This window comes from Solanum pennellii, chromosome 5, assembly GCF_001406875.1.
Source record: "Solanum pennellii chromosome 5, SPENNV200".
Classification (NCBI taxonomy): Eukaryota; Viridiplantae; Streptophyta; class Magnoliopsida; order Solanales; family Solanaceae; genus Solanum; species Solanum pennellii.
The window spans coordinates 34164393-34176597 of record NC_028641.1 but is presented as its reverse complement, the minus strand read 5'-3'; the positions used below and the strand labels follow the sequence as shown (position 1 = coordinate 34176597).

Below are 12205 nucleotides of genomic sequence, written 5' to 3'. Positions count from 1 at the left end.
TAGAAATATCCTTACTATTGTTAGCATATTATAATTTAAGTTTGTTATACTAAGATAGATAATTAATTGTTGGTGGATTATTAGAGTTGGTATTGAAAAAAAAAGGAGGGACTTAACCTTAGACTTGGAACTTGGAAAATATAATAGTTGAAATGTTAGTTGGCATCAAGAATTACGAACTTGATTATAAATTTGAGGTGAAATTTTAGGTCAAGATTAAACACACAAAAGCGTGAGTGTTGTTAGTTCTGAAACCTTATTGTGAATATATATACTGGCATAGATTGCATCGATTTGGAAGCTCAACGGAAAGGGAAGGCTCAAGTCCCAGAGTGATTATTCGAGTGGTTAAGGCAAGTGGATTTCCTTTTGTTGTGTTGAGAACGATTTGGGGACTTGTTGCTTATTTGTCAATGTGGTATTCCTTGCTGTGAATTGTGCTTTGTTATCAAAATGGTTATCTCCTCTTTTTCATTTGAGCATGTCAATTGCAATCTGAGACATGATTGTGGTATAAGGATTTATCATTTCGAGGGTCGTATCGCGCGCCGCGATGGATATTATATTTCGAGGGACGTATCGCGCGCCGCGATGGTTACTATTATCGAGGGTCGTGTCATGCGCCGCGACAGATGCATGGACAGATATGTCCCCCATGGGTCCCGGACTGAGAGACAGCGGGTGCGTATCGTTAAGAAAGACATGCATCACGATATTTGACATTGCATCTCATGGCATTGCACATTTTATTATTGATGAACTTGAACATGTGTTTTGCTGATCTTGTGATTGTTTCTCTGTGAAGCTTGTGACTGTTGAATATTGAGTTGTTATTGAGAATGTGTAAACTGATAGAGTGTGGTTATTGAGTGGTGTGTTTGGTAAACTGTTAGGATGTAGCGTGGAGGTTTAGATAGGGCGTAAGGAGTACCCGTATTTTGTTCACTTAACTTGTGTTTAGAGGTTTGCTTGTTGGGTACCGCGTGGTTTGGTACTCACCCCTTGCTTCTAAAAAATTTGGGTAGGTTACGAGCCCGGATTTTTGTGATACCTTCCATTTTCTTCGTTTCCGAGGCATCTTGTGGAGGATTGTGAGGTAGCTGCTTGTCATCTCAGCGAACTTTCCTACTCCAGTTTATGACTTTGTTTTTACTTGAAATACAACTTCATTTTAGACTTCTATATTATTTCAATTATAATATTTACATTAGAGGCTTGTGCACGTGGCAACCTGATTTTGGGGATTGGATTAATATGACTTTGTTTCAAAATAGGAATTGTTGTTGGATTGTCATTTACTTCCGCACTTTGTTAGATATTGGGATTTAGGCTGACTTGTCTTGGTGGGATTAGACGAGTGCCATCACACCCATTTTTTGGGTCGTGACAGTTTCTGACCTCCACTTTAGCAGGAAAGGCTCTGCATCCACGAATAACTAAAGGGCAACAAGTTATAAGACTTAAGCCCCAATTTTTTGGCATGGACTTATTTTAAAATACATGGCCTTTTTGTGATTTGTTGAGATATTCTTGGTGGTTTTTAGTGATTCTTGTTGAAGTGCGTGAGGAAAGTGTGGTCATGTTCTAGGGTTGATAAATCTTTTGTCAACCTTGGAAAATATCATCAATTTCCTTTCAAATTCTACGTTTTTGTTCTTTTGAGTTACATAATGGTGGGACTGATTTGTCTTTATTATTTCTTAAATTGTACCCATCTTCAGAGAACAAGTTTCTTGTGCCTTTTGGGGCCTCATGATCGAGTCAATTTGTTACTTTGTGGGGATCTCGTGAGTTTTGTTTTGGGATTGTTTTCCATTTTATTTTTCCTAAATTGATATGGGCATTATTTGGTTTTTTTGGCAGTGATGTCGCGTTGTCTATAGTGTGGTGCCATTCAAAGGTCATCCGAATGGGAAAAGCTCCTAAGTAGAGGTTCGGGTGCAGTTTTTATCGGGAGGTAAGTTATGGTTTCACCATCTTTACACTTATATCAGTTAATTTGATTATGTGTTTTGAAGTATCGAATATTAAGTTTGATTTGAGGACCATCTGTAGGCTTACTTGATTATTAGTCGATTTATGGCCATCTTTGGATTGGTTAGTATAGATTTTAACTAGGAAGCCTTAGTTTAGGGTGGTCCTTTGTATTGGTGTCATTTAGAAGCCTTAGAAATGACTTCTACGTGGAGTGAAACTTAGGTCCTCATGTGTTTTCTTTGCATGGGTTATTTTTTAACTTCCATTTTACTTTGAGCTTTATAAATTTTATTTTTATTGATTATTTCTCCTAACGTCTTAAGCTAGATTAGCTAGAATTCTAGGTTAATGCGTCTATACTACGTCGAGAATAACCTGAATTTGTGATTGGTGTGTTGTCTTCTGACTGGATGTTTGAGACTTCTTGTGTCGTTGGGAATTTCACTTGAATTTGTTCTCTTATACTTTAAAAGTCTTACAAATGATATAATGAGTTTCAGAGTAATTGTTTTTGCTTAATAGACATTATTGAGACCAATAAGATCGATCACAATTTATTTTTTAAGGAAAATGAGTTCTATTGGATAATTTTCTTTTCTTGAGGCTATTATGACTTAAAATGACAAATTACTTGTTTGTATGAATGTTCATCTATTAGGGATACTTTGTTATGATAAGGTTAAGGTATCATTCCTGGAAGCTCACTAACTCAAATCTGAGATGCATTCTACTATCTAATATATCTGTGTCATTAAGTCTGAGGTATCATTCCGGGCATCCCATTGACATAGATTTGCGTAATTTTGCTTATTGATGATGAGTGTGAGGTGTCATTCTGAACGGCTTGAGGTTTCATCTAAGCTTCTTATTTTCTGACATTCATTATTTGCATCACATTATCATGTTATTTGACTTGTTGAGTCTGTTTATGTATGACTTCTAATCGTGTACATCTAAATCATTAAGTTATGGCTGTTACTATGATGACACGACATTCCTAGCCATGATGACATCTACTATAACCCACAAGTATGTAAGCTAATTTGTACCCAAAATGAGAGGTAGTTGGCACAAGGGTATAACTAACACATAATAAGACTAACAACAAAAAATACAAAGGAAAGGAAAGCAAAATCTATATACAATAGGCACCCTCTCAGAATCTGGAAGTTACGAGTATAGAGCTATCTAACAAGAATAAATATGTGTCCCAAAAGTGGACCATAAAATTCATCTCAGATGCAAACGACAAGCTAGAATATATATTGAAGGAGCCAAACTGATCTAGGATGCCAAGTGCTCTCTCTCGTCTCTAAAATCTACCAATTGTAAAAGAGTTCAATAAAGATAATCGGTTATAGCTGGTACTAGGACCCATATCACAAAAAGATACAGAGTGTAGTATAAGTATCAAAACGAGGTACTCAGTAGGCATCATAGGCTGACCAAACAAGAAAGGTAAAGTATCACGATCGGGGAGCACCCCCTAGCCATAATCGGCACCGTCATCCTCGGAGATGACTAAGACTAGCCTCTTAGCATTCGTCATTACATTTCATATGTTAAAATGTGACAAAAATTAAAAATCTTATCTATTGAGGTTTACATAGACCTCTTGCATGCAAAACATGTATACATATGGAGTTTACTTAGACTGCTCTCACAGGAAACTTACAACGGCTTCTCATCGGAAAACATAAACCAATACATAGGAAATAGTCTACTAATATCGTCTCACATAAAACATCTAAATGAGTAGAATTATTGGACATAGCAAAATACAAAGTCAATATGCCATTATAGGCTTACATCAATGTTTCAATTAATAACAGAATGAACAATGTCTTTATGACAATACAACTTCAAAGCTAGAATGTGGAAAAAGTTAAAACCCCCGAACATGAGGACCTACCAACACTTGTAGAAAAGAGTCCAAGTCTTCTTCAATCGGCCTCCTAGGAACTCAATGACCGGAACCTACATATTTGTAGAAACATAAAGAATATTGGTTAGTACACCACTTGTAGTAAGTATGGATATATGAACATAAAATAATTTGAAAACCATGCTTGAAAGGATATTTCATTCACAGTCATACATAATTCACTTTTGAAAGTCTTAATACACAAATAAGAACACATGCAAACCAATGATCACATATTCATTCAGACAAGTCCATAAGCAAAAAAATACCAACATCATCAAATAAGTCAAGACAACATGGATACCGTCGACATAAAGTCATATCAACAGGAATAGTAGCATATCAAGACCATATTATTAAAGCAACTCCAACACAACGTCGTAACAACAATAAATGTACAAGAGTTCATATCATCATATCTTATAAGACCCTTACCAAAAATATCATCCCAAGAATACAAGTGCAATGCTCATGTGAATTCCCATAACCCCACATAATAAAGTAAACAAGGAAAGAGATCATAAGTAATGTCTAACTTCACATAACATAGCATCATGAGTAGTCATCATCATATAGAGGAATATAGACCAATAACATGTTCTTATGTTAAACTAACATCATATAAGATCATCAACATGTAAAGTCAAGATATGCATATCATTAAAGTCATAAGATCATAAGAACTTCCTCATAAGATTTCCCTCAAGGCCAACTAGTGCAATGCATAGGTAGAGTCTTATACCCCTACCTATACTATGGAGAACCCCTTAAGTCATCCTAGTTAGAGTTCACTTTATTATATTTATTTTACTTTCGAGAACAATTGCCTTAACCGACATAGACCATGTGAGATAAACATGAAATTCGGTGTCATGAAACCCTACACCGAAAGAAGAGGGTTCACTTGTCAAGGACCAAAACATGAACATAACATTCTAGGTGGATCCACTAGCTAGTATTCCAATGGGGGCAACATAGTTCAAGAACTAGGAGACATACTTGAGATCCTCTTTATACACAATTGCATTGTAATCTCTATCTCATGAGAACCATTGTGAACCTACCTTCCCACTTTGGGAAGGGACACCTCTCATAACTAGTTCACTCGGTTCTAATTTAAAGTCCCTTTTTGAAATGTTTTTAAGCCATTATTAATCAATCATAGCTTAATGTAGGTCATAGGATACTAACCCCCTTGTATAGAATATCATTTAGATCATTAGGAATCGCATGAGAATGTCCTTTCATTCCAACCCTTCATTTGTGAGATTAACTCACCATCAACCCAACCATATTCATCCATCAATGTACTTAATAACATCATGTAATAGTAATCAACACAAGAACTAAGTCAATTGTATCATCACTTACAAATTTAACACCAATCCTTAACCTACAGTTAGAGAAATAGGGTTCATCCTAAATTATTCAAAAATTAGATTCAATTCCAACCATACATGACCCTAGGAAGTCCAGAGATGAATCAGGATAGTTAAACAATCAACACATTCAACAATTCCCATCAATTCATAAGCAAGATCCATGCTTTGGGGAAATTGGGGAAAGGACATAATCTACACTACATACCTGTAATTAACATCAGTTGCTCAACAATATATACTTAATTAGCATAGGTAATCACAATTCGTCACAATTAATCATCAATTTCAAGTTTCGAAGGAAAATCATTAGTAGAGGAAAACCCTTGGAATTGGGTGATTTAGAAATAAACTTTGAAGGGACCTCTTGGGGGAAGAAACCCACGAGTGATGAAGTCATACCTTAATGAAGACTTAATCCACGAAATTTGAGAAAAAAATTTGAGAACTTGGTCATCTTCTCCAAGCTTCCAATGCTCTTCAATGGTGATTGAGTTATAGAGAGAATTTAGAAAGTAGTGAGAGAGATTTGGGAAATTTATTTGGGTGGGGTAAAATGACTTAAAACTAACACTAAACGAATATATATTCACCCCCCAAAATTACCCAAACTACCCCTCACTTAATTGGGTCTTTTTGTGAAGTCAAATTGACTTAAAATCGATGCAAACGAATCTGGGAAGTTGCTGCGCATCGCAGGGGCACCTCCAATTCTTTTTTTTCTGAAATCTAGGTCGAAGAAGAGAGCCTCATGAAGATCCCCTGTTGCAGGAAATTTTTTGCCTGTTCATTGTAGGCTACACGACGTGGGGCAGCCTTCAGTTCTTGGCTGTACGCAAGCTGCTTTGGCAGCCGGCTCGCCGAAATTCAGGTCCTCCTCAAGGACCCTTCGAATGGTCCTTGGGGAGTAGTGACTGGATTTTTGGAGCCTATATAATATATTTTACTTATTTAAAGTCTTTCTATAAGTATTGTACTTCATACGACACTCCCAAACCTATACAAAACACAAGGATGTCTACTAGTTCAATTTCGCTAGTTTCCGGACGTCATGGTATTTCTTTGACATTTAAGCTCTAATACTTATAAGTCAACTTTATTATGTTTGTGTAGGTCTAAAACATCATTTTAATCATCATTATGTATGTGAGACTCTAGACTAGGTCAACGATTTTCTAGTGTTACATGAAGAATCAGATAAGATAGAATCTAGATACAAATAGAGGGCAAAGCGGATATAAAAAGAAATCACATTGGCATACAATAAGTAGTCTTAGTACAACTAAAATAAACCTAATTGTAACCCATAAACCCAAAAGGTACACTCATGCACCAGTTTCAACAAAACCAAAATGGACAACAATAAGCCAGACATGTACATAGAATAACTAAGACTATAAGAAAGAAGTGTAATATAGATCCAAATCCAAGAACATCATCCGGGATCTAAGACCAAGTAACCTAGAACCAGCCAGCTCCCAACCCAACTAGAAAGAGTGACAATAAACCTAGGCCGCCATCCAACCAAGCCACTTCTAAGGGCATAATCCACCGACTAGCAAGAGTTATCTAGGGGCGTATCAACTCCGAAAAAGATCTCAAATATAAAGGGTGCCAAGATAATAGGTCTACCCCTAGGGACAGAATTTTCCCAACTACAAAGAGTCACCGCATTGTATATCGACTGTGAAGAGGATCTCAAAAAGGCTCCGAGCAACCCTGTACCGATATCCATTGGAAAAAAATATATCACAAATGGAAAGCCTAAAGTAATCTACTCCTGAGATAGAACATAATATTTGGTAACACATTAGAGTTACAGAAGTAGCATTGGAAGACAGAACGACTAACAAGCTGAGAAAACACCAAAATTAAGCCACAAACTATTACAGACAAGTATTTTATTGCAGTCTATAAGGACCTAGCCCATCTGAATGAGGTTATAAAAACACCAAAGTAAAAATGTTCATGAATGTAAGGCACACTATTCCATCCTAGACTAAGGCCAAACATGCTTTAGAAAACACATTATATAACAAGTAAATCTCATAGCATGTTGCAACATATATAATACCCCTAACTAACTTGTTATTACCCTAGATATAGTAGTATCAAACTTAAATCATGGTTTCTAAGTGTAAAACAAGTAATAACTATTTACCGAACCCAATTAACACTAATCATCATTGTTTCACATATTTGTGCTTAATCTAAATAAGAGAGAAGTCGTAGCCTACTTGTAGGCCAACCACGCACGCTGCAAATCATAAACTGAGCTTTTACCTTCCGTACATCCTTTGAATACAGGCACACTATTAGAAATAGGATCACAACATCAATACGGTCATAGAGACACTAGAATCACCAAAAACTGAAAGAAGCCAATTTAGAGTTACAGAGTAATCATCGGATATGTGCTAGAAATTCAAAAATATTCTCCGCTGAAAGTTCCTAAGCTATGCCTTTAAATTGTCTCCAAAAATTTAACACAATTCACACCCCAAAAATCAGTTAACAGAACAATAACAATGAAAACTAAAGTAAATCACAAAATAAGAGGAAGGCAGTAGGTTCTCGATAAAATTTACCTCGAATGAAGGATCACCAACACAATACAATTAATTCACTCTATAGCTTCAATAAATACATATGTGTGGGACTTGGAATCCCCAAAATAGATCTTAAACAAGGTCTACATCACATTATTACTAAGTCAAGTCGTGATCGACTTTAATATATAAACCAGTGGGCTAGATGGCGCAAACGCAGGGTGGGCGCCTATGCTAAAATCTATTGAACATGACACCCGCACGCAGATGGGTCTACCATTCATGAACGTGGGGCATGCCTCATCCGAAAGCAAAGTGCTAAGGCTCCCTAATGTTAAATGGGGTGCCCGAGATTCGTTTTGAACCTTTTGCGTGAAATAAAATTATGTAACCCCATTGGATTTGTGATAAGTCCACAAATTGGAGTGATTTAGGGATATATTTTTATAAAATAGTGTCCTCAATTGGTAATTTTATCTCAATATCTGATGCTCAGTTTTTCATTATTCACTTTTCTCAGCCTTTTTTCTCCTTTGCTCAAATCAAGACTTATTTATCATACTAATTTGATTTCAACATCATTGAATATATAATTCTATTTCTTGATGTTTGACTAAAAACCTCCATTCTTGAGGTGTGATTTGGCAAATATGGATTAATATTATTGTTGGGTTTTGTTTGTTGGTAGATTAAATGTAGTTTAATTGTGATTTTATATAGTATTTGTGGTTTAATTAATGTATGTGTAGTTGCAAATACAAGGTCACCCATGTGTTTACGTCTTGCTCAAGAGAGAAGTCGCTAAACCAAGACCGCTAGATTGATGGCCTAAGGAGTGGGTCGACATGAGGTTCATCCCGAAAGAGTGAGCCCTATTCCCATATCCTAATACTCAGCTCGAGAGAGTGATTGGGGCAAGGCGTTGCCAAGACTTCATGCAACAAATGGGTGTCCGAGAGGAACCCATTTAAAATAAAGTATGTTGCAAGAGAGGGAACTTATTTCCATATAAAGCATAGCCTAGTCACTATTGTTCTGTAACTTTTTTATTGAAAGCATTCACCCAACAATTTAGATTAATCCATATTGCGGTAACATCCCGAAAATTCCCCCTTTCAATGTTTAGTTTTCTTGTTATTTTTAGCTATTTTTACTACTTGTGACAAACCCCACATTTGATGTTTGACACTTTCGTGTCACCTTGTCAGGACCCTCAAAATCAATTAAGGTGCTTACGAATAAAATGTGTATAAAAGGTTTAAAATATGTTAATTAAGTTTTTAACAGTATGCATACTTGATTTGAATTCAATTGGAGGTCAAACGTCCGATGAATGTCCGATGACGTTTGAAAGTTGGCCTTGAGACGTGTATGTGTGTCTTGACATGTTTTACGTGTTTGTTTTGGTTGAAAATGATATGGAAGGTCACTAACATATTAATGAATGTATTTGCATTGGAAACGTACAGGTACAACTCCCAAGGTCTCCGCAAAAGGCCCTCAAGGAGGACCCAAATTCTTCCTAGACACTGCCTTGGCAGTGTCTACCTACGCCTCGCAAACGACGACCAGTAGGTGTCACGCCCCATCGATGGGTGGGAGTCGTTCCTACTTATTCTGGGAGACAAATCAACCAATTCCAAACCTCCTACCAATGAAGTCCAGAAGAACGGTCGTCGATGGTCTTCAGGGGGCATAGGTTGCTCCGTCGATGCAACCTACAACTCCACTGCCAGGTGCACTGTTTCATTAAGGGGTGAAATGGGAAATTCACCCCACGTTCTAACCTGATCCTAGGAATTTATTTTATGGGTTTTTGGGTATATTAAGTTGGTTATTATGATCAAAACCCCATTCCCAACTCAATTCCCTTCCCACAACAAAAACCTCTCTAGAAACCTCCATTGGAGATGAAGCTCAAGAACTGCTTGTATATTGGACTGTGATGGTTTCTTCATAAATTTTTCATGGTTTCTTATATAATGAGGTATGGTGATACTTTATCCTTAGTCAACCTTTCTCCTAAGGAGTTCCTTCTAATGTTTTCAAAGAGAAAGTTATGATCAAACTTCCTATCTTTCAATCTAGCCATGGGTTCCTTCTCAAAAAAAAATTCAAAAGCATTATTATGATAATTTTATGATTACCTACTTTTTTTCATGTTGAATTCAATACAATTTCATGATGAACCCATGTCCCCTCCAAAACTCGATTTAGCCTATACGGTTGTATATTGTGATCTTGATGCTAGAATGATTGTTATGAGATTTAATTATGATAAATTGATTTAGATACTACCTAATATGTAAATTTATGATTAATTATGTATAATTGATCCAATGTAGATCAAGTTATAAATATTTTGATGAGATTGACCTATGTTATTCTATATTCTATTGATTGTTAATGTTAAATGCTTGGTATGATCTCGATTCTAGGGCAATCGAAGTATTATTTTTTTTAGGTTATGACCTATTTATCTAATTCCCTATATTTTATTATTGATGTTCAAATCAATGATAGTTGGTAAGGATTGATCTACATTCTTCTATCCTCTATAGATTGATAATGAAATGTACATAATGTGATCTTAATTCTAGGATAGATGAAGCATGATTTCGTTTATGTTAATATACATTTATATACTTACCTATACTTTAATTGTTGATGTAAGACGAGTATTGATCAATGTTGATCAAAGGTTTATGAATTGGCAAGATCACCTATTTTCTCTACTTTCCTATGTAATTTCTAGTTTAATTGGCCTTGTATGGCATTGTGTGGTATGGTCCACTTATGGAAGAGGTGTTTACTTCTTCTCAATATATATATCTCTTTATTATGGCCTTGAAGGCAAATTTATAATATATGAATGTGTGGTTATGATGATCACACTATGTGAAACTTATTCCTAGTTTCTATTCTAGACTATGATCTAGGTTGTGCTGCTAATGTTATGAGTATGACGATGTCTATGTTAGGTATGGTCTATATTCTGCCAATGATGAAGTATTAATGGTGGTGACCCCTATCTATGTACCCCTACATGAAGGTTTGATCAGCTAATATTCGGAGTCTTAAATGTAAAGGTTGAGTTGTCTTGTCTCCTATGCTATTATATGTTGTGTGGTCTATGCTTGAATATTAATTGTGGTCTTAACAGGGTGAATGCCTCATTATGTTGTTAACAGCCTTTTGATGATCATGTTGACCGATGTACACACAGTTACATCTCATGCATGCTTACGAGTAGTATAAGTTCATGGTGCCTAATGAAAGGGTATTCTCATATGCACTAATGTCTACTACTACGCATGTGAAGTACATGTTTATGAACTATGTTATGTATTCGTTAACTAAGATGACTTGATAGGTGTACTAGTATGGACAAGGGTATGGGACCTTGTCTATGCATTGCACATGTGTGCGTTGATAGGATAGTTCCTAGGTTTGTAATCTATGTACATGAATATGAATGCATGAGTATATTATGAACATGTCTTATATTCTATGATGTAAAGTATATGATATGATAAAGTATGAATATGCATGGTGTCTAAATGTGTTTATATGAAAGGATTGCTCATATAGTTACACCTATACTCTTATGCATGAATGAAGTACATCTATGAACATGTGTGGTCTAAGGGTGTTTATGTGAAATGTTTACTCACATATATGCATATACACACACATGAAAACATGGTTATGATTCTTGCATGATAATCTAGTCAATAGAGGGGCTCTTGAAAGGTGTTCTCAAGGGTATCCTAAACTATATGGTGTTTGAATAAGCTATGTCCATGTAAAAAGGTTTCTCACATGATTTAGGTTGATAACCTCTCATTTGTGACCTATGAGCTAATCATAGTGAGGATTCAATCTCCTAAATCCTTATTTTTTTTAAACTAATGTTAATAAAGGCTTTTCAATAAAGGGAACTTAGCTTAGCACTGATTGATTTTAGATAAGGGGTGCCCTTTCTCAATGTGGGAAGGCTTGTTCATCATAGTCCTCACAAGATGGATAACTATAATGCTTAATAGGCATAAAGAGGGTTTATATAAGTGTATAACTACATTTCCTCAATAGTCCTAAAGAGGGTTCCATATATGCCTCCAAGTTCCATAAACTATGCTGGCCTCATAGGATCTAGAAAGTGATATCACCTAATATGCTAGCATGATGTTAATGTTTTACTTTGGCAAGGTAGAGCACCTTTCCTTGGTGCAAGGTTCTACAACACCAAATTCCATGTTTAGCACCCATTTTATTAGTGTCGGTTAAGTCTATAGTTTCCCTAGAGTAAAATGTACAATATAAGTAAAGTAAGGACCCAAACAAGGATAACCTCAGGGAAGTTGCTTAGTGCAGGT

At 35.9% G+C, this 12205-nt stretch overlaps 2 long non-coding RNA genes across 5 annotated transcripts in view; one reads left to right on the top strand and one right to left on the bottom strand.

Annotated features, from left to right (window-relative positions):
* The first annotated feature begins 1528 nt into the window (after positions 1-1528).
* Positions 1529-9838, top strand: LOC114077291. The gene is made up of 3 exons (XR_003578433.1): positions 1529-1787; positions 1864-1957; positions 9299-9838. It is a non-coding gene; the product is annotated as an uncharacterized LOC114077291 (long non-coding RNA).
* LOC114077290 overlaps positions 3641-12205 on the bottom strand; it is a 27623-nt gene continuing 19058 nt past the window's right edge. For 2 of the 4 annotated variants that reach the window (XR_003578428.1, XR_003578431.1), the window contains one exon: positions 3642-3954. This is a non-coding gene — a long non-coding RNA (uncharacterized LOC114077290). Of the gene's footprint in view, positions 3955-7517; positions 7593-12205 lie in introns of all 4 variants that reach the window. The other 2 variants (XR_003578430.1, XR_003578432.1) reach the window with 2 other exon arrangements.